The sequence below is a fragment of the Paroedura picta genome, chromosome 11, assembly GCF_049243985.1.
Source record: "Paroedura picta isolate Pp20150507F chromosome 11, Ppicta_v3.0, whole genome shotgun sequence".
In the NCBI taxonomy this organism is placed as follows: Eukaryota; Metazoa; Chordata; class Lepidosauria; order Squamata; family Gekkonidae; genus Paroedura; species Paroedura picta.
The window spans coordinates 25,568,830-25,591,435 of NC_135379.1; the positions used below are offsets into that span (position 1 = coordinate 25,568,830).

At 39.6% G+C, this 22,606-nt stretch overlaps 1 long non-coding RNA gene across 3 annotated transcripts in view; it reads right to left on the reverse strand.

Annotated features, from left to right (window-relative positions):
* Positions 1-22,606, reverse strand: part of LOC143820360 (uncharacterized) — a 116,039-nt gene that overhangs the window by 56,516 nt on the left and 36,917 nt on the right. For all 3 annotated transcript variants that reach the window (XR_013225317.1, XR_013225319.1, XR_013225318.1), the window contains exon 2: positions 2,486-2,551. This is a non-coding gene — a long non-coding RNA (uncharacterized LOC143820360). The remainder of the gene's footprint in view (positions 1-2,485; positions 2,552-22,606) is intronic.

The following is a 22,606-nucleotide window of genomic DNA, read 5'->3' on the forward strand; positions in this document are numbered from 1 at the left end:
ATATGTGGTAATAAGCATCAGTATAATTTTCCAGGATCAAGATAAAACAGAGAGCTACATAGACAGAAAAGAATGTTGACAATTTGGAGGCGAATAGAACCTCTTTTCCTGTGATCTATATATAACAGAATAGAAGAAAGTATTTTGTGACTACTTTCACTTTTTAAATTTGGTAAATAAAATGCTTCCATTATTTGTCGTAAATGTTTTCTTGGCTGTTTTCCAGAAGGCAGATGTTTCATTGAGAACTTATACTTGTAAAGATGACGCATTCAAAATGATAGATTTAAATGGGTAGCCATTTTGGTCTGAAGTAGCACAATAAACTCAGAGTCCAGTAGAAGTTCATAGTCTTAAGAAGAGTGCTTGCACTCGAAAGCTCACGCCTTAAATAAATCAGTATTCAAAATGAGTGCATGTGTACCCATTGTACTTTACTCTCCACTTTCGCTTTTATGTATGGTGAGTTTTCATATAACATATGCATATTTCAGCCATCTCCATCACAGAAGATAAATTGCCATCTCAGGAACTAACTAGTCTGGGACTGTGTACGCTAATAAAATTGCTTTGAGAACACAGATAAATGTTCACATTATTTTCTTCATAATTTCAAGTCTGTTTTATTTGAAAGAAATATATGGGAGGGTAGTGGAGGGCATAATCCTCCTGTTACTGCCTCTCTTTCCTTTAGAACTGCCAGTTCTGGATGTCCTATTCTGGGCCTGCTCCCTGCTCCTTTCCCCGTACCATTGCTATCGCTTCATCTACTCTCCTGTCCCAACCCACCACACTGCCTTCTTCGGAAATGTTTGTGTGTGAATCTTGGTTGCCATTATAACTTACAGTGATACCCAAATTCCGGTGCTATTACCCTTGAGAGGAGTGTTTATGTCAAAATAAATTTTCTTTTAACAAAAGTCTCCCCTCCATACCTCCAGAAATGTACTGTAGCTGAGGCAGCCTTCCTGCAAATTTGCCTATCTCTGTAGGGGATAACCCCTGGTTATTACATATAGGGACAGCTGTCCAATGTACAGACTATGTGTGTCATTCTTTATTCTAATTAATGCAAAACAGCCTCCTAGAAGAACTCAGGGGAGCTTCTACCCTCTGGCATTCTGGCAAGTCTTAAAAATGGAATTATTTTAGAGAGCTTTGGGGGAAGGGTGACTCCAGGCTGCAAATGAGTGATATCTTATATTTTTAAAAATAAATAAATAAATATTTTATCACTACAGTTGCATTAAAATTATTTCATGCAGATACATTGGGGAGAAATATCAAGAAACTTGTAATCTGTACTCATTGTAAAATGAATTTTCATAATTTACATATATTTCTCACTGTTTACCTGAGTTCTATACCATGTCAGACCACGGGATATTATGCACCATTTTGTACCCAAGTCAGTTTGCTGACCCTTTTAAATCACCCCTTTTAAAAATGGTCCAGTTTATGCATGATCTCTGATATTGCATTGTGGTTGGGTTCTTTGCACACCATAGTAGACAGTTATGCATTTGAAAGAGTTTTCAGTCAAAATCATCCAGTGGGAGAGGTATTTCCTCAATTATACTAGATGTTCATTGGTAGGCTATAGTCAGCTGCAATATCATCTGACTGGTACTCTGACACATATTGCTGGCGGGGCCTCATGGAAATTGTAATTCAGGAACATGAAGACTTCAACAAGAAATTTCCATGGGGGCACACAGTCTTTTGAATGCTAACACTATGACCTTTCCCCCTCTAAGTAATACTGTTCTTCTTAGAGAGTGGATTGAAATGCCTCATAGGGAACAAATAAATTAATTTCTGCTGGTGTAATGTAGTAGCAGAACAAAGGGTGAACACAAGGAACAAAGGCTGCCTCAAACTTCCATTGGTGGATGAGGGACTACAAAGTTCTGTTCACCTAAATTGTGTATGATAGCACAGAGAAGGAGAGAAAAAACATTGTCACATTTATGTATGCAAAATAAGGTGTCCCTGGAACCAGAGTAAAGGAAAAAGTTGTAGCAAAGCAAGTTTACAATATTACAAGGCAACAACATGGAAAATGCATGCTCACTGCCATGAGGGATTAGTGCCATGCAGAATCAAAAATACAATAGTGAGGTTTGCATGGGGAAAATGGTGTCACATGCAGAAACCATGAAAATGATAAGTTTTTTTGCAGAGTATTTGCAAGGGCACTTTGTTCTATTAGTGAAAGAATAAGCAGTCCTTGAAGTGCCACAATATTGTTTCTAAAGGCTGCCTAAAAAGAGCTTATCTTTGGAAAGACAGCCAAATAAAAATCAGCAGAAGCAACATGCAAATAAGTGTAATTTCATCCACCAAGTTTTATACCAAATCATATAAATAAGCTTATCAGAGTATACTTTTTTTTTCAAAAGGAATGATTTATGTCTTTAGATGATTGAAAATAAATTGCTGTACCCAATGCCTATTTTGAAGGAAAGCATTTAACGACACTTACCAAAAATTCCACCCCAGATCATCAACATGTCGCCATCATTTTCACCAATGCCATATGGCTTTCTGCCTATAGAGGGAGAAAAGTTAAAGGGGAGGAATATTCACAGAATAGTCACAGAACATGAGCACTACAGCCTCTGTGGCAATGGCACACTCCCCCTGCTGGAGGAAAGCACCTCAACTAGCAACAGAGCTCAAGCAATTATTACCTTAACAATTTCAATGACAACTCTACTAATCGTTTTAATAAACTGGTAAAGTTAGTCTCTCATGTGCCTAACAACAGGTCTCTAGGCTTCATTGCAAATACTTTTTATGAATGTTCCAAATGGTTTCATAAACTTTGTAGTCTGCCTTGAGTTGCGGCAAGAGAGGCAGATAATTAATGGATTAAATCAACAAATCCCAATCATAGTACTTGGTAAGGGGAGGATTCAAATGGGGGGGGGGTAGCAAAATAACCCACCATGATACCATAACAACAGATTTACAAGACAATTGGGTACAGATAGCAATTGAAAATTAAGAAGCTCATTATATAAAGTGCACCAGCTTCTTCTGCTATCCTGGTGATAGAATGTGCTGTCAAGTTACAGCCTGCTGTGGTGAAGAGTTTCATACTATGCTGGAGTTAACAACTCTGATTCCAATCCAGACATCAGCCACTAAGAGGTGTATGATCCCGAAGACCAGACCTAATTTGTAAATTGCTATTGAAATTTTGGATACTGGTGTCTAGATCCAGTACCATTCAGACAGGAGATTAAGAGTGCCACAATTTACAGATCCTCCTATTTAGCAGGGCTGAACCATTTGTGAAGGCTGGATGTTGTACACACAATTTGACATGTATGGAATAGTATCCATGCACAATCCTATTTCCACTTAGGTTCCTTGCTGTGAATTCCCTTAAAGGGAATTGAGTGCCAATTATTTTGATATCTAAATAATTAAAAACTAATTAATTTCAATAGTAAGTTGCAAATCATGAATAAATGCTGATTTAAGCAGTGAAAACCTCTTTCAGCCACTATCACAATAAGGTTTTAGTGTTAAAAACTACATTCCCAAATGCAGATATGTCAATACAGAGCTGATACCCTTCATGGGCACCTTGTTTCCTAGCCATAAACATGACAAGCTTTAGGGGCTAAACACACACAGACACACTACAATAATATGTCTTGCAGCATGTATTCACTTCACTTCGTGGTCTCTAGGTTTGTCAGCACTGGAGAAAATCTTTATTGCTTGGTACCTGCAGTCCTTGAATGTAGTTTTTGTTTTAATAATGAGAAAAAATGACATGAAATCCAAGGGAAACTTTACATCTTGTGTAACAACTCCTCCTGTCACCACTGCAACATGAATCTTTATTACAACTGTGTTGCCATATATACACAACAAAGGAACAGCTGCTGAACCAAGGGCACCCATTCACCATAAAAATGCCTGACAACTAAAGGCCTTTGCTGACTTTATGCTGGAGACCTGGAAGCTACTACAATACAGTTACTTGTTATGTAACTGGTGAAATGTGAGAAGATCTATTCCGCATGTACTGAGGCTGTTATACCACAACTTGTATAACGGAAGGAGGGTTCAGTGATGCTCAAATTATTGTTCTGTATGTAGTAAAAGAACCAAGCCAGTCTTGACTACACCTGTGCATGTACAGCAGTTGCATATCAGATGCTGATTCATATTTTTATTGTTCAGAGTAAGATCAAAGGCCAGTAGCACCTTAGAAACCAGCAAGATTTCTAGGGTTTAAGCTTTTGAGTGTCAAAGCTCCCAATGACCATTTACATACTGGAGGTTTCATGCTGGGCTGCAGGCTGAAGTATTAGTCATGGCAGGTTGCCCCACCTCCTCCTGCACCCACATGGGGGAGCATTTGGCCCGGTGCACCTCATCTGCCCCCAATTTGTTCTCCTGCACGGGAGCTGGGGCAGTGAAATTCCCAGTACGTAAATGGTCTGTCAGATATCTGGACTTGCAGAGGATAATAAGATATCTGTGTAAATGGTTTTATTGCTTATATGTTTTAGCAACTCTTAAATTATTTATCTTAATGTAAATCTTATACACACACAAACATAATATATTCATAAAATATATTTTATTCATTGCATGGTGACACAACAGTTTACTACAGTTTTGATTAACAATCATTTAGATCAATTGTTGTTGATATCTGGACTCGAAATCCTGCCCTTCTACTATAGACAAACATGACTACCCCCTTGAAGATATTATTCAGGGTGTATCCACAGCCTGTAGTTCAAATTATTAAAGGAATTATTTATGTGTTTAAAACTGAGACAAATGAAAGTTAAGGGTTATGGTCCAAGCCATTTGGCCAGATCAATCCCATTTTGATCTAGTTTGTTTTCTAACAATATTACAAATTACAAAAGTTGCTCCTGAAAAAGTTTTGGAATGCAATTTGCTGAAGAAATATGAAAAATAAATGTACAACTCCCTTTTCCCTCCTAAAACTGTTGTGTTAATTCAAGACAACACATCCACATATATATATATATTTATACAGATGGACCTGGTGGCCATATTTGCCTTATGAGTTCCCTACAGGGAAGCTGGGAAAAGGCAGGACCCCTAAGATATTTGCTTGTCTGCCCAATTTCTCACTTTGAAATTCTCAGCAAATCCTGATTTATTCACCACCAACTGTTTTCCTATCTGATTAGGCAGTTTTCTACTCTAGTAAGCATGTAACATGGAGGTAGCCAAATTTCCACATTGAAGAGTGAAACAATAATATTTTTAGTTTCAAAGTAAAACAAGCTAAAGGAATCAGACCTGATGGGATCATAAAATGATTTGTAGGGGGCTGGATTTCTGATGTAGTTGTAAGAACAAGAATGAACTGGTGAAAGCCCAGCTTCAATGGATAATCAGAGTTGGAAATTGTTTGCCCAATAAATACAGAAATAAGTTCATAAGAAATTACCTTGAAGGCAGAACATTGTAACTCAAAATGTTGGTATTTTCTGCCTGCATTGAGACAATCTAACTGAACTTGACATTCAGTGAGTATTTTGGCTATATCTGTCAACACAAGTTTCTGCTTCCTACTGGCCAAACTCAAGACCCTTCTTCAGACAAAGTATGTGTGTATCAATACATTTATGTTAAACCAGTTTTCAATCTCGTGTGAAGCTAATTTGCAAGAAAATAATGCAATTTTGAGGAAATTTCATTTGAATGTCTATTTTAAATTAATATGGTTCCCCCATCAAGAGTGATCGACTCGCAAATTGGACACAATTGAACAAACATAATAGATCTATTTCTTTGGTGTTATTGTTTTATCTATGTTTCAGGATAAACCAAGTTATATTGTTTGATTTCATATATGTCCCAAAGTTGCATTTATTCATTTAAAAAGACACCAACAAAGGACATTAATGTGAAATAGAACAATGATTAATTAATTTTATTAATTAATCAATTAATTTAATGCAGATTTTCAAAGGGCAGAAAGAATAAACAGTGAAGGTAACATAAATGCAAGCAGTTACAAGAAGACTTAAAAAAGGGATGCACAATAAATGCTTTTGCACAAGTAAAGAGGTTCCAAATGCCATTTGCTGCTTGCAAAAGCATTATCAGAGTTAAGCAAGGGAAGGAACTGACTGACCAACAGGTCATCGAGAACAGGTGGCAGGAATATAAATAAGAATTGTACATATGCAGAACAGAAGTTCACTCTCTTAAAAATGCAAAAGAAATAGAACTTGAACCAGACATGCTTGAGGAGGAAGTTGAATGAGCCGAGTCAATTGTCATACAAGGCCCCAGGCATTGACATCATACTCATAGAATTGCTGTGATGTGTACCAATCAAAACCATTACAGCTTTGTGCCAGAAAATCTGGGAAACTAATAATTGGCCAGAGGAGTGGAATTGATCTGTGTTTATCTCATTACCAAAAAAGTGTGACTCAAAACTATCATACACTAATCCTCATTTCTCCTGTTAGGAAGATCCTGCTTAAAATCATACAACAACACATAGCAACAACCAATTAAAGGGAATTACCAGATGTTCAAGCTGCCTTTTGACGGTGGTGTGGCAACTCATAACCACACAGCAAATTTGCACTGGATTTTGGAAAAGGAGTTTCAAAGTGACTTATATTTGCCTTCCCTTTCCTCTCCCCACAACAGACACCCTGTGGGCTCAGTGAGGTTGAGAGAGCCCTGATATCACTGCTTGGTCAGAACAGCTTGATCAGTGCCATGACAAGCCCAAGTTCACCCAGCTAGTTGCATGTGGGGAAGCACAAAATCAAATCCGGCTCGCCAGGTTAGAAGTCCACACTACAAACCATTACACCGAGATGGCTCTCTTGAGAATATCATGGGAATATCAGAAAAATGGCATTTGCTTTATTTACTACAAGAAATCTTTTAATTGTGTGGATCACAACAAATAGTGAGAAGCCCTGCAAAATTTGGGGGTGCCAGTACTTTTGATCAAACTCATGCAGTCATTCTACACAAACCAAGAAGCCATTTAGTGACTCTGTCTGTTTTAAAATAGAGGAAGAAGTGTGCCAAGGTAGTATTCTTTCCCCTTTCTTGTTTAACTTGTATGCTGAGATCTTTATGAGAGAGATTGAACACAATCAAATATTGGAAGGAAGATTGGAGGAAGGAATATAAATAATCTTCGATATGCTGATAACACTACCCTCCTGTCAGAAATTAAGGAAGGCCTAAAACAGTTGATTACAACGGTCAATGAAGATAGATTCAAATGAGTAGCTGTGTTGATCTGAAGTAGCACAATAAAATCAGAGTCCAGTAGCACCTTTAAGACCAACAAAGATTTATTCAAGGTGTGAGCTTTCGAGTGCAAGCACTCTTCATCAGACACTGGACTCTGATTTTTATGGTCAATGAAGTAAGCAAGAAATTTGTCCTTTTCTTAAATACTAACAAGACAAAAATAATGACCACTGCAAAAAACAGACATGTCACAATAACAATTAATGGTGAAGAGATCAAATGCATTCAAGAATTCATTTTTATTGGATCACAAATTGATGTGAGTGGCGATTGCAGTATGGAAATAAAATGTCGAATTGCTCTGGGTCATTCAGCAATGATGAGCTTGAACTGAACATGGAAAAGCAAGGACATCAGCCTGACTACTAAATGTTACTCTAGATAGTTAGATCTGTCATATTTCAAATTGCCATTTATTGTTGTGAAAGTTGGATGATGAAAAACTCAGACAAGAGAAGAATCGATTTGTTTGAGCTCTGGTGATGGAGGTTGTTGTGGGTTCCATGGACAGCAAAAGTCATGAAGCCTGATCTATTGCTGGTAGACAAAATCATGAAATTCCAGCTCACTTACTTTGGCCACATCATGTGATCCAACTCAGTGTTGAAAGCAATAATGCTAGGACTGGTCAGTGGAAAAGGAAACCAGGCCGACAAAGAATGCAGCTGTTAGATACGATCAAAATGGACACCAGCCAGAATATTACACAACGAAAAGAAGTGGTGCAAAACTGGAAATCATGGCAGCAATTGTGCCAAAGGATTGTCAAGGGTTGGACGGAATGGCTAACACCATCATCATCATACGATGACTACTAGTAATAATGAATACATTATAAAATCCCTTTAGAATGATCATCCTCATAAAGATTATGTTTGTAATATTGTATACAGATAGAAGTCGAGTTGGTTTTTGTATCTTGCTTTTCACTGCCTGAAGGAATCCCAAAGGCCCATTCTGCACGGCAGCAGCCGCACCAGGCTGCCACCAGTGTGTTGCAGTGGGACTTCTGCAACAGTCTGTGTCCACATGGGAAATACATTTCAGTGCTGGACCTGTGACATAGGTGAACTGGAGAGGGTTATGAGAGAAACTGCTCTGTGAGAACAGCTTCTAACCAGACTGTGACTAGCCCAAGGTACCCAGCTGGCTGCATGTGAAAGATCAGAGAATCAAATCTGACTCACCAGATTAGAACTTGCTGCTCTTAACTACTACACGAGATCACGAGTTACTTTTGTTTCTGGTATAGTTTCTTTCTATCTTATATATATAATAACAGACCCACACTTGCCTGAAGAAACACAGATCACTTCAAGATAGCTTCTGTCATAGTGGGTCACACACTAAACAGATTCCAACTACTAATAAAATATTTCTTATATATAAAGCATTATGCATATGATATAAACTTTTAGTTAAAAATTAAACGATCATTTTAAAAGCTCAAACAAAAATCCAGAAAGTTATGTGAACAATGTAATCCTAAAATTAATCTCCTAGGAGTGTATCCCAATGAATAGACATGAGGACTACTTTAGATTGACTTTTCATTGCACCTAGATTAGGTGCACTTATTAGGAGGGGTCTTCATGATACAGCACATATTCTCCATGGAGAAGGTACCATATTCAGTCCTTGCCAACTTCTACTAGAAGATCAGGATAAGGCGAGGAATATTAAAGAACATGAACTGAATCTTAGGAGAGCTACTGACAATCCAAATGATAGGATAGGGCAATGATCTGACTCAGTATAAATCAAGGGTTGAATTTGCCCAGGACTTTTGATATATGGATACCAGTCTCAGGTGGGACCTGGGGATGCCCTGGAATTATGGCTCATATCCAGACTAAAGAGATCACTTCCCCTGGAGACAATGGCTGCTTTGGAGGGTGGACTCCATAGCATTATCCTCCATTGAGGTCTCTCCCCACCCCAAATCTCACCCACTTCTAGCTCCACCCTCAAATTTTCCCAACCTACAGCTGGCAACTGTATTTCAGCTGCCTTAAAAAAAAAACAGGACTGGACCCAACAAATGTAGATAGTACCAGTGAAGCAATATTCAATGACTGTACATGCAAAATTATTCACATACTTTCATCTCTCCCTGCTTTACATGAGTAGTACCATTCAGGTCTGTCTTTTATATTATGGGGGGGGGGAGGTTGTGACTAGGTCACACGAACACGAGACACGCTTTTCCTAAGCTTTTTAGGATCAGTTTTCAAAACAGCCCTTTGCTTTTCTTATTATAATAGTTCTTTGGCCAGGAAAAACTGAACCCATTTATTTTAGAAATCTAGGAGCATCATTTATCTAAGGCAATTTTTTCCCTTTGGGGAAATTTCATACAGGGCACTTATTCATGATTTAATGTCGCAATAGAGGTTAACCGTGAGATGAGAGAGACATTTTTGTAATAGAAGCACACTTAATTAAATATAAATATACAATTCACATCTGTCAGACAGCAACATCTGAACAAAATTACATTTAGTTCTGTCACAGTAACACCTGGACTCTTTTCTTTATAACAAGTGGAGCTGCTTTATTTGTCCTAACAGCCCATTGTGATTTTGGCCTTTTATTATAACTAGCAGAGCAGTATATTATAACCTTTAGATTTAAAATATTTTAAAAGCTGTGAGTATATTGTACATAAAAGACCAAGTGTAACTGCACAGCAAGTAGGCCAGAGCAATATGCACAGGAAATCTGAAAACAGTTATTCTAAACCAGGATGCAAAGATGAAGGCCCTCCACTCACAGAGCTTTGTAGAGTTTTGTCTTACAGGGGGACATTTACCACAGCCCAGAAGGACACAAGCAACCACATTCTTTGGATCTGCATCCACCCAGCCTCTTAGGGAGGCCCTTCAAATGAGGAGACCAGCATGCAGGCCCTGCCTTCCCCCCAAACAGATCCACCCATGCTCCAAACCCAGAAGTTGTAACAATATTCATAACTAAGCGTTGTAACATATACACCCATGCATGCTCCATCAACTAACCATACACTCAAGGGAGGATAGGGTGGGTACCTTGTCAATGAGGGAAGAAAGAGGCCAGGCGCTGTGCCCAGACGCCTTTTAAAGGTGCAAGGTTGGCCTTCCCTCACTGCCACAATTCCGCCCCCCCCCCCCCAGGGGAATGCCAGGGCTGGAAGTCCCAGTCCTTCCGGTGAGGAGCAAACTTAATAAGAAGTCATATTCATGGATTTGTAACTCGGGGGAGGGGGAGAAAAGCTGATGATGGGATTAAATTGACAATTCTCACACTGGTGCATACAGTGGGGTCTCCTGGGGATTTGTTTTGGGAATCATTTAATTTAATTTATTCACAAATGACCTGGAACTGAAGATAAGTATTAACGTAGTAAAGTTTGCAGATAACACCAAATTGCTCGTGATGATGAAAATGAAAGCTGAGTAGAAGGCATTCCAAAAGAAGCTTTCCCAGCTGGTAAATGGACAGTAACATATCAGATGAAATTCAATGTGAATGCAAAATGATTGATGACAGGGCAAAAATCCCAGTTTCATATATGGGGGTCTGAACTAATGGAAAGAGACCAAAAAAAAAAAGACTTTGAGGCTGCAGTAGAAGAGCTTGCTGAAAACACCAGTGCAAGATACAGCAGTGATTTTTTTAAAGGCAAATGTCATCCTAGGATTAATCAGGAAAGGGACTTTGAATACAACTGACAGTCCTTTGTGTGTCCACATTTGAATACACTGTACAGTTCTAGATACTGCATGTCAAAATGGATGTTGCGGAATGCGGGAAAGGGAAGAAAGGGACAACTAAAATGGTCATCAAATTATAGCATCTGCCCTATGAAGCAAAGTTAAAACATCTGGAGGTTTCTAGTTTTTTTAAAGGTCATCTACAGGGACATAATAGAGGTCTACAAAATTATGTACATTATAGAGATAGAGTAGAGAAACTTTTCATTCCCTCCCATAATATTAAAATTAACTGTCACCCTATTCGATGGTTGGGTATAGAAAAGGAAATGTAATTAGACATAACAATAGTGGAATTGGGGAACTCAGGGCCACAGGGTGTGACCATTGCATGTGGGGAGTAGATGCAATGGCAGGAGGTGGTGCCTGTATACCGAAAGGAAATGCACCTGTGGCTCTGGACATGCAGAAACCATGGAACATGTTCTCTTTCAATGTCGATTCTATAATGAGATTCGAACTAGTCTAATTCTTCCGTTGCTAGGCAGATTCCCAGGGCGCTCAGGAGAATTTTACATTTCTCGGCTGCTTGCAGATATAGAAAATAATACAACTTATAGAGTTGCCAAGTTCTGCGCAGCAGTGATCAACATTTGTAATAGAATGGTCTGTTTTAAATGAATCTGGACAGCTGTGTTTATCTACCTTTTCTATTTTCCATTGTTATCTTTTAAGATGCTTTAATTCCTGGTTTTAATGGATGTTTCTGTATCATCTTATGCTGGTCTATGACCGTAATAAAACTAACTGAACTGGTGCCTGTAGGTGGCAAATTTCAGATGGGGGGAGTGGGTGCATTAGCAGCAAAAAGTATCTGCGGGTAGCTGAAATGCCAATATTTTCAGGGGGAGCAGGCATGATGGTGACAGGTCACATCTGCAGGCAGCCAAATCTCAAATGGAGATTCCACAAGTTTTAGGTGATGGAGGGGGAGAGTGGGTGCGAGGCCAAAGCATCACTCTGCCATCTGCAATGTGCTGATGTCATTTTTGTGTGATGTTATGTTTATGTGACAGCATTTTTGGGAGCTCCCAAATCATGCCCCCCAACCCCCTACCACCAGTCCAATTCCACCTGGCAACCCTACCACCATAGGAGTATAATTCTTAAGTTAGTAAAATAAATGTACAAAGTATACAAATATAGAAGCAGTGCAAAACAGGGAAGAAAAGAAACTAAATAACCAAGGACAGTTGATCAGGCTTTAGTTCTCTGATCCAGATGCTGAAGATAGTATTACAAAGTTCAAAAATCCAAGAAGCAGGTGTTTCTGCCACACAGTCAAGAGCAGGGGTAGTCAACGTGTGACCCTCCAGATGTTCACGGCCTACAATTCATGATGTAAATGCTGGCAGGGTGCTCATGGGAATTGTAGTCCATGAACATCTGGAGGTCCACAGGTTGACTATCCCCAGTCAAGAGGATAGCAAGAAGCACCAAACTTGAATGGTCTTGTTTCATGCCAGATTTCCTGCAGTTGTCATGATCCTGTTGGGTCAATCAGGTGTGTTACTATGACATGTGACCACACCGCATACGTCTGCAGCTGACAACTATTCACAATCAAGCAACTGCTTTGTGTGCATGGTTCCTTGCACAAAAGAGCGGGATTAAGAATGAGTAACTCCCTTTTGATCTGAAGCCTTCAAACTCCCAGGCCTATGACCTTTTTTGTACCTGTCTCTCTCTCTCTCTGGAAACTGCAGGTCAGTGTGACATTAATTTCTCAGAGAGGAGAGCCTTCAGCAACTTAACTAGGCCCAAAAGTCCAAATCAAATTTTTGAAAGGTCTAGGAACGGCTAATGATAGATGGACCATTTGCCTGAGTCACTGTAGTTACCTTTATATTCTAACAGCTAACATAAAAGATTGTTTTGCAGATTCGTTTGATAAATAGTAACCAAATCTGGTCTCAATATGAAATTATCTAAATACAACACTACTGTTTTCTTGAAATATATTTCTCAGATATGAACTTAGTCTACCTGAGCTTCAACAATTTTAATAAAACAACTCCACAAAACAAACCCCCAAAATATAGTATTAAAATATAATATTGTTTTGATTTGCCATGGTTCAAAATATTTTTAAACTAATTGGGACCAACTGGCTTCATTGCTTCTTATAAATTTAGCTATATTCTAAAATAAGGAATAAAAATGAGCATGTGTTTCTCTTTAAAGAAGTCAAAGAAAGATTTTTCTTACACAATAAATCAGCTACTAGTAGGTTTTCCAAGTCACTGTTCCAGGCTAAAAGCTTAGGCAGTACTTAAAATCCTGAATTACCTCTGTGTATTCAGAACTGGTAAAAAGTATTAAGTTGTAAATGAACAGCATAGAATGATAGAAGAATAGAAAACCATAAGCAAGTAAATATCTGAAAAGCAAGAAGGAAAAAATATTGTTCCAAATTAGCTTCCTCTTCAATAATTCAGATATTAATCCCTGCAATATCTTCTCTGAATAGGGTATCATTTTATAACTTCAATTACTATACTGTGAGAAAGTTAAAGAGGTCACATGTAAATGACATTCCTGAGATTCCAAAAACAAGGAAAGGAGTGGAAGAAGAGCAAAAGAAACGTGCACTAAATATTCTCTGCTATTAAAGTGTTAGATACCATTTTGTTTTGATAAAAATATGATCCTTTGAATGCTAGTAATGATAAAGATGTGACATAACTAAAATCATCGCTATATTTTCATTATTTGAAATAGCCTTGCTCTGTTGTTTCCCTCATTGTTGTACTACAGCAGACCCAGTAACCAACCCAAAAGCAAGAATAATTCCTGGTATACTGCATCTATTTCCACAATAGTTTCCTAATTGTCCATTGTGCCTCCATTCCACTGCATAAGAATTTAATGACTCCAATGACAAAATCTCCAGCAGTAGGGTTTAGATTCAAACAATGTTTACTTCACTACTAATAAAGCTGGAGCCAAAAGTTTTCTGAGCAAAGAATTATATTATGATGAACTGAAACCTTAATGAACTTTTTGAGAATTATAGTTTCAGGAGGTAGCTGTGTTGGTCTGCAGTAGAACAGCTAGATTCAAGTAGCATCTTAGAGACCTACAAGATTTGAGAGTCAAAGCTCCAGATACAAGTCAAAATGAAGATCTCACAATCCTTATGGCCCAATCAGCAGGAAGGAGGAGTGTTGCAAAGAATGAACTCAGAATGCAGAGGTGTTGAACTATTGAACTTCATTTTATTCAGATTAGCCCATTTCTCGAGCCTATCAAGATCATCCTGTATTCTGATTCTGTCTTCGGTTGTGTTTGCTACCCCTCCCAGTTTAGTATCGTCTGCAAATTTAATAAGTATCGCCTCTAAACCCTCATACAAATCATTTATAAATATGTTGAACAACACAGGCCCTAGGACAGATCCTGGGGAACTCTACTTGTCACTCTTCTCCAAGAGGATGCTGAACCATTAACAAGTACACTTTGGTTACTATCTGTTAACCAGTTATTGATTCACCTGACAGAATAAGGATCCATACTGCATTTTACCAATTTGTCAACAAGAATATCATGTGGAACCTTATCAAACTGTTTACTGAAATCCAGATAAACTATGTCCACAGCATTCCCCTGATCTAGCAAAAAGAGATAAGGTTGGTTTGACATGATTTGTTCTTGCGAAACCCATGCCGAGTCTTAGAAATCACAGCTCTTTGTTCCAGCTGCTCAAGGACTGATTGTTTGATGATTTGTTCCAAAATTTTGCCAGCTACAGATGTCAAGCTGACAGGTCGATAGTTACCCAGAACCTTTTTTAAACCCTTTCTTGAAGATGGGGACAACATTTGCCTGCCTCCAATCATCTGGCACCTTACCTGCAGTGTCAAAAATAACTGACAGAGGTTTAGAGATTACATCTGCAAGTTCTTTTAGTACTCTTGGATGCAATTCATTTGGCCCAGAAGACTTTGTTACATTTAAAGAAACTAGGTGTTTGTGGACTGCCCCAGCAGTGATCCTAGGGCACCATTCCCATCTCCCCTGCTGTGTGATGTTTTTTCCACATTGAGTACAGCCTGAGGCTGATAGGAATACCTCGATTACCTTGTAGTATGAAGGTGTGTGGTGGGGTTCCATAAATTGTCTTGCTACTGTTATACAAAGTTTAGGTCACCCACACAACAATCCTAAGCTGCTCTATGCAGAATCCTAAAGTCTATTCAGTGGGGCTTACTCCTAGGAAAGTACAAGATGGCACTGCCATATTCCAAATAAATAAATTGACGTAAAGCTTCTGCTGATGACCTGAATGTTAACTGGATACCAGTGAGGTGGATCTCCTCAGTAGCAATGTGAATCTGAGCCTTGGAACAACTATGACATCCACCTTTAGCAGAAATCAGGATTCTATTCACCATTGTATATGAGAACTTACCACCGAACTAACTCTGGATTAATTATTTGGACATGGAGGTTAAACTATCTGTTCTATCTGCTATATCTAATACATTAATTAATCTTCAAGTCATCATTTCAAGGCACCATAGAAATTGCAAAGTACTTGTAAGCCAGATATGAACATATGATAACAAATTACAACCTGATCATTATATAGGAAGCAATTTAATCACCCCAGCTCTACTCTGAGCCTCTCAAAAGCCTTACATTTGGTAGACTGAAAAAGCTATAATTTAGCTTACCCATCAGGGGGTGGGGTGGAAGCTCACTTACACTCAATCAGAGAAATCCTTTAAGAAAATGCATCTTTTTTCTGAAGTATACGGTATCTTAAACTTCAGTTCTTGAGGGAAAAGAATATCTTAATCCACCCTTCCTAATGAGTTCACTAGGGGATGCGTTATTTGTGTAGGGTACAACGCTGTGCAAAAATTTGTATTCGAAATACTTCCTAGAGTTATGACAGAAGCTAAATGAGTGAACAAAAATCTTTAAAGGGTGGAGGTTAAAGACCTGTCTCCTTAGTTGTTTTAAAAGCATATACTTCCTATCACAAACTGTGGGTAACAAAAACCTCTACTCAATGAGATCCAGCTGTACAAACACCATACAGTAACTGGATCTTGCTTCTTTTTCTCAGTCGTTTTTCACTATTGTGAAAAGTTCAAGGAAGGGAATCCATGATGATTTTTACAGTCTATGTTAATTCAAGTTAAGGTCAAATGGTACTCAAAAATAATTACACTACGTCCATTTTATTACTAACCAGTATTCAATTAAAGAGCTTCCTAAACCAGCAAAAACAATATCCAGACATGTTCTTCATTCTAAATACATCAAAAAGTCAGCTGGAAAAATTAATGAGTTATAAAAGAGAATTCAGAATTCATGTACAGGTGAAACCCCATAATTTCCTGATGGAGGAGCTTTGATTCCTGGATGTTTTTTGTTGCTATGGTTGTTGGCCTGCTGTAGCAGATTCTACTCACCAGTCAATGAGAAATGATACAGCGAAAAAGGCAAGCATCACTCCATTATCAGGTGGTTCTAGTCCTTCATGCTAATTTTAAAGAATCCATACACCATTCAGTAAAGTACTTTGAAATTAGTCCAGGGTCTAGTTATATTTTTAATTCTATGCTTTCCTTGTGATCTGACTACCTTCACAATTATCTTTGGGAAACTACACATAGGTAATCAGCCCCAGAATAGGAAACGTTAAGTAAGCTTCCACTTCAAAAATAAAATTATGAAATTTCTACATTATGATCTGCCTAATTTAGCAACCCAAAAGGCCAGTGCCAAAGAGACTACTGTCACCCTCAGAGTTTTTCTGGGATGAGTCCTACTAGGGATGCCAGTCCCCAGGTGTGACCTGAGGATCCTCCATTTTTCAGCTCATCTCCAGGAGACAGAGATCAATTTGGAGAAAATGGCTGCTTTGGAGGGTAGACTCCATCGCATTATACTTCACTAACGTTGTGACCCTAATCCCACCTACTACTGGCTCTAACTCCCAAAGTGTCCCAACCCAGAGCTGGCAACCCTAGTCCTACCACTCCACTGAACATGTGCTTAAAATATTTATACCCTTCCTTTCCCTTTGGATAAAGTTTGAAGCCTTCCTTCAACCAAACGGAAAAGAGAAGAATGTAATAATGTTAATAGATGTGCCAAATTGGCTGCATTTTGTGAAATGGATTTGTGAGGTGACAGCCCTTGCTACAAAACAGCAGTGGGGGAAAATGAAGGACAATTCACACATCTACAGAGGCTGGAACCATTGCATAAACCTCAATGTAGCTGGCAGCCTACAAATGCAGCAAGTCTTTTGCCTGGGGAGAATGCATATCTGTGTAGGTCAGGATCAGGAAACTTAACTTACTCTTCCCCAGAATCAAGAATGAAGGGGAACCAAGGGCAGGTAATTTTCTTTTTAAAAAGAGGTTTTTCAACAAGGGAATATTTGCAGCATTGCAAACTGCATCACAATTGCATAAGCATGTCTAGTCTCTTATAGAAGACAAAAAATGTTCCCGATTGTAAAGGTTACAATTCAAACTTAAATTTTAAGCAATAAGAGTTGCCTTAAAATGAGGTGAATATGTACTTCTTAAGAAGTAAAGGATTATAAACTAAAGAGGCTGATGTGAATTGCACCCTCTTAATATAGGCTGTGCAAGGTACCTTGGGATTTTTTTTTCTTCTGCAGGAGGGCATGGTTGTCTGTTTTTTCTGGATGGGATCTAAATTACTTTGGCTTTTGAGACTTCGTCCCACATTGACTCAGATTGGTGGTCTTGTTTTGAATTTCTAGAACTTTTGTGGATCTTCTCTGTGGGAGGGATTGTTGTGCTTTTCAGATGGTATAGTTCAAGATCAGGCAAGGGTTTCTGGCACACATACAGATCTCTGAGGCAGGTTTTGCACTAGCTTGCTATAGTTTTTGGCACCTACACCCTGGGAACATATTCGCTGGTTTTTCTATTTGATCTTAAGTTAGCATACTCACAGAATAGTTTACAGACCACACAAGGTTTGAATTGTTGAATGATGGGACAGGGAATGAATAAGAAAATTAGGAAATATTGTGTGTGTGGGGGGGTGAAAATTGCCATATTCCTTCATAGACATCATTTATTGATAACGCTCTATTTAAAATTGTGTTTAAAAAATTGTGTTTTAAAAAGTGTGTTTAAAAAATGTTTAGAGGCCAACAGCACATAAATGGAATTGGCACAGTTCCAGCTATGAATATTAGGGCATTGTTTGCATAAAAGATGTGTATCCTGTTTCTCTCCCAGAGGGCTTTCCCCCACATTTGGGGGATAGACCAAAGATTGATATTGAGTATCGGGAATGAAAATTAAAAATTCTGTTTATTGCTCTGGTATATGCTCTGGTATATGCTAGTAATCTAATTTCTTGTGTGCTAAACAGCTATTGCTGAAGGAGTGAATGTGGTAGGAGAGCTTTATATGGCTTGCACAGCTCAATACTGCATGTGGCTTTTAATTATTTTATATTAAACATTTATTAATTTGAGCAGACTATTTCATAGCAGACATACCAAGGTGCAAATGAAATGCAATATTTTCTTTGTATTATCAATTTACACAAACACCCACAGAGAGAGAGAGAGAGAGAGAGAGAGAGAGAGAGAGAGAGAGAGAGAGAGAGAGAGAGAGAGAGCTTTCATTTCTGTTACACACCAGTGTTTCCATTCAGACCCATTATGCACGGGGGTTTTAGCGCACATTTGGGGTGGAATGGCGGCGACTAAAATCACCGATAACGCATGGAGCCGGCTGCAACCAGCCGCAGCTTCGGTGCATGCCGCCGAAAAAGCCGCGTCAGTGAAACGCGGAAGAAAGCGCAGCTTCCGGGTGACCGGGGCGCAACCAGAAGCGGCGCCCGGATCGCCGCGTGCATAATCAGTTACTCTGGGTTTTGCCGCCGTCGCGCCCCGCCCCATACATAACCGGTATGCGTCGCGTCTTCCCCCTCCGCGTTTTCCATGTGACCCGAAATCGCCGTTTCGGCGGCCGTGCATAATGGGCCTTAGTCATACTTGACAAAAACATAACAGACATGAAGATTAGTTTGATAGGGAGAGTAGAGATAGCTCTGTGGTCTGTGAGTGGGTTGAATAAATAAAGCTGTATGACTGTCCCCCAACATTTCAACAGAGGTCATATACATGTTATATAGCACAGAAAGTTTCAAATGCAATCAATTCACAACCCAATTTGAGTGCACCCCAATCTGACTGCACTGAAAATTGCTGACTTTTCACATATGCACAGCTGAATTAAAATATTTTCCATATATGCACACCCCCAAGCAAGAAAGTGATTTTAAGTGGCACACATGGTCTATTTTAAGCTTTGCATAAAACCTCTGACTCCAGGGGCTGGGGCTGAAGAAGGAACATATAGATAAGCAACTTCTTACAGTTAATGGTACTTTCTCATGCTTCCTTTTCCTAAAATATGTAGGTTCAGCCAAAGCATTCCAAAGGAAGAACCGGACTATAAACAAACACCTCCGGGGTAATAAAAAAAACACTGGAGGAAAATTATGGCCCCGTTGTGAGGTGCTGGCTGGTTTGCTTGATAGGAAACCTTCAAGAACTTGCAAAGGTCACCTTATTTCCCCCTTATAACAGTCCTGTCTACTTCTCTCCCTCAGATTTTCCTTCCATTTTTTTTTTCATTTTGTGACCGCACTGCTCTAGCTTTTCTTTCCTGAGGAATTCTGGCTGTCCCACCCTGTCACACTATAGTATTTTGGCTGTTTGCTCAGCCCAGGAACCTGATGGGAAGAATAGAAGCTCCCTTTAATGTATATAAAGTAATGGCACTAGAGAAGTTTTAATATTCCAAATTAACAAAATATTGCATTCATCATAAAGTGAAAAGTTAGGTAAAATCAGGTGTTGAAATTTCTGAGGTAAAATCAGTATATGCCTAGACTGTAGGCTAATTAAACTTTTAAAGCTGTTCACAGCGACTTAAATCTTTATGCTCAGAGGCTTTTGTATCAGTGTTTTCCCCAAACAGTTCAGCATGCTTTTTTGGGATTTTCTCTAACTCTTTTGGTTTCCAGAAGTGCGGCACACTCTTCCATTACCCAAAACCTTTCTTTTGAAACACCAGAGCTCCTGTCTGAAACTCTAACCATCACACTACAGTGGCTTTTATGAGGTATCTGCTATTGAGCCCCTGCAAGCAGCCAAGTCTGAGAGAATCACGCAAGTCATATGGTAGCAAGTCACCTAATGGTTCCTGCCAGGCCTGACCATAATAAGTACTCCCCCCAAAGGCCAAAACAGCCCTGGTAAGGGCCCTGGCAGTTCCTCCTGCCTTTCGCTTAGAGAAGCCAAGGCTATTGAGGCTGCCCAGCAATAAGGGGCAGGGTCCTCATACAATATAATGGAAAACAAGACAACTGATAGTTTTGTATTCCAATACATGTTTACTGAATTGGCATTTTTTCACTGGCATTTCAAAAGAATTATATGAAAATAAAGCCCGCTGTATAAAAAATACAGTGGGTGCTAGCAGGCAGTGGGTGGGTGTGGGATACTCCCCTGGCCAGCCCCCTCCCCCAGCTCCCAGCTTCAGTGCGGGGCTCGAAGGCCCACACTGAAGCCTGCCCCACCCCCCCACCACACTCATGGCTGGCTTCAAAGCCTCCCCCCTGCCTGCCTCCCATCCGCCTCCAGGGCTTTGGGATGGGCCAAAGGACAACCCCGCCATGCTCGTGATGTGGCAGGGCTGTCCCTTGGGCCACCCTGAAGCCTCTCCCACCGAGAGCCACACAGTAGGTTAGGCCAGCCGGCTGCCTACCTGCCTTGCCGGCAGACAGCCACATAATGGCGGCTGTTGGCCGAAGGTGCCCCAGGTTGGGGGGTGGGTGGGTTGGGAGGCGCTTTGTGCCTCCCGACTCGTCAGTCTGGGGGCAAGGGGCCAATGGCCTCTCTTCCCCATCCCGGACCGAGCCTTCCCCCACACCCCTTACTGCTTTATTTATACCGCTCCTGCGGGGCGGGGTGGTGGGAAATTAAATCTGTGTACAGTTCACTGTGTTACTTCAGCCAGTAATAATCTTCCAGTATGACCAATCTTCCAGAGTGTGGGTGAAGATACAATAGAATTAACATCGTCTTGAGTTCCTTGGAGATAAAAATCCATGAGATAAAATTGTAAAATAACTAACTCACAAACAGCTGGTGAAAGAATCAGAGTCCCCGTTTCGTTTCCTATGAAAAACTGAAGCAACTGCAGACTCAGCATGCAGCTTTTTCTGTGCAGGATGCACATGAGTATACATCACAACAGGTCAGTCCACATGCTGAGAAGTATACCTTTCACACTGTTGGGCAAGACTGGCTAAAACTAATCTAAACAAACAGGGCAATGCTTCCGTCTCAGGGCGGGGGTTTAAGGAGAAGAAGCCAGCAGCCCTCTAGGCACAATAATCCTACGATGCACTTCTGGTGTTGGACTTCCTACTTCAGCAGCTGGGCTGGTGCTCACCTATTAGCCTCAGAATATATTTCCATATATATCAACAACCCAAACTAAATTTTAAGCAGAAAAAAAAATCAAAGCATTTTTCTCATTTGGGAATACATACATTTATATCTTCTCAAGTTACATTTATAAAAATCTGAACTGTCACTGTGAGAATATATTCATCCTGGAAAGATCCAAAAAGGAAACCACTGGGATAAGAATGAAAGGCAGAAGATAATTCGCCTTTTGTTCCCCCCACCACTTGAAAAAAGAAAAGAAAAAAAGGAGTTCCTATTTTCCTGTGTTCTGGGCTGTCTCTATGAAGATTGATGTTTGGTGTCACTGCTAGGAAGTGCAAACTGTTCAGCTTCGTTGCAAGCTATGTCCTCATCCTCCCGCTCTGCTGGATACCACATACTTTGGCAGCTGATATTCAGAGGGGAAGCACTTTTAATGGCAAGAATGGTTGCCAGTGAAACCTTTTCCCACAATGTCCAAAATTCTGAGCGTGCATACATTAACATGACCACAAAGCCCGAGTACACCAAGAATAAAACAACTGCTGAGATGAATGCAAATATATGGGCAAAAGAACTCTTAAAGGAGTCAAAGACACCAACTACAGTAGAATCACATATTCAAAAGATATGGCCTAGATCCAATGGAATACACAACTAATTCCACATGCCCAAGCATGCTTTGGACTTGTTTGTCAAAGTGCATGCAACCATCTTCCTCTTCCATGCCATATCGCAAACTATGTGTAAAACTTAGACTTCCAAAAGCAGGTTGTTGTGATATGACATTTGTGCCTGTGGTTCAACAAAGAAAAACAGTAAATTCCATAGGACAGGACCCCAAATATTTCCAGTATCTCTTTGTATGCCAGGCGTCTATCAGTTTTAAAGTGTTGCTATATAGAACACCGGCTACTTGCCAATATCTTTCTGTATGAATTGCATCAAAACATGCATGTAGTTAGAAGACCGAAGGGCCTTTAAATGCCTCCCTCCGTATACTTTGTTTTGATCTAGAAAAGCAATTTAAAAAGAATGCAGAATTAAAAGGTATTTCTCCACCATTTAAGTCAAGGAGCCT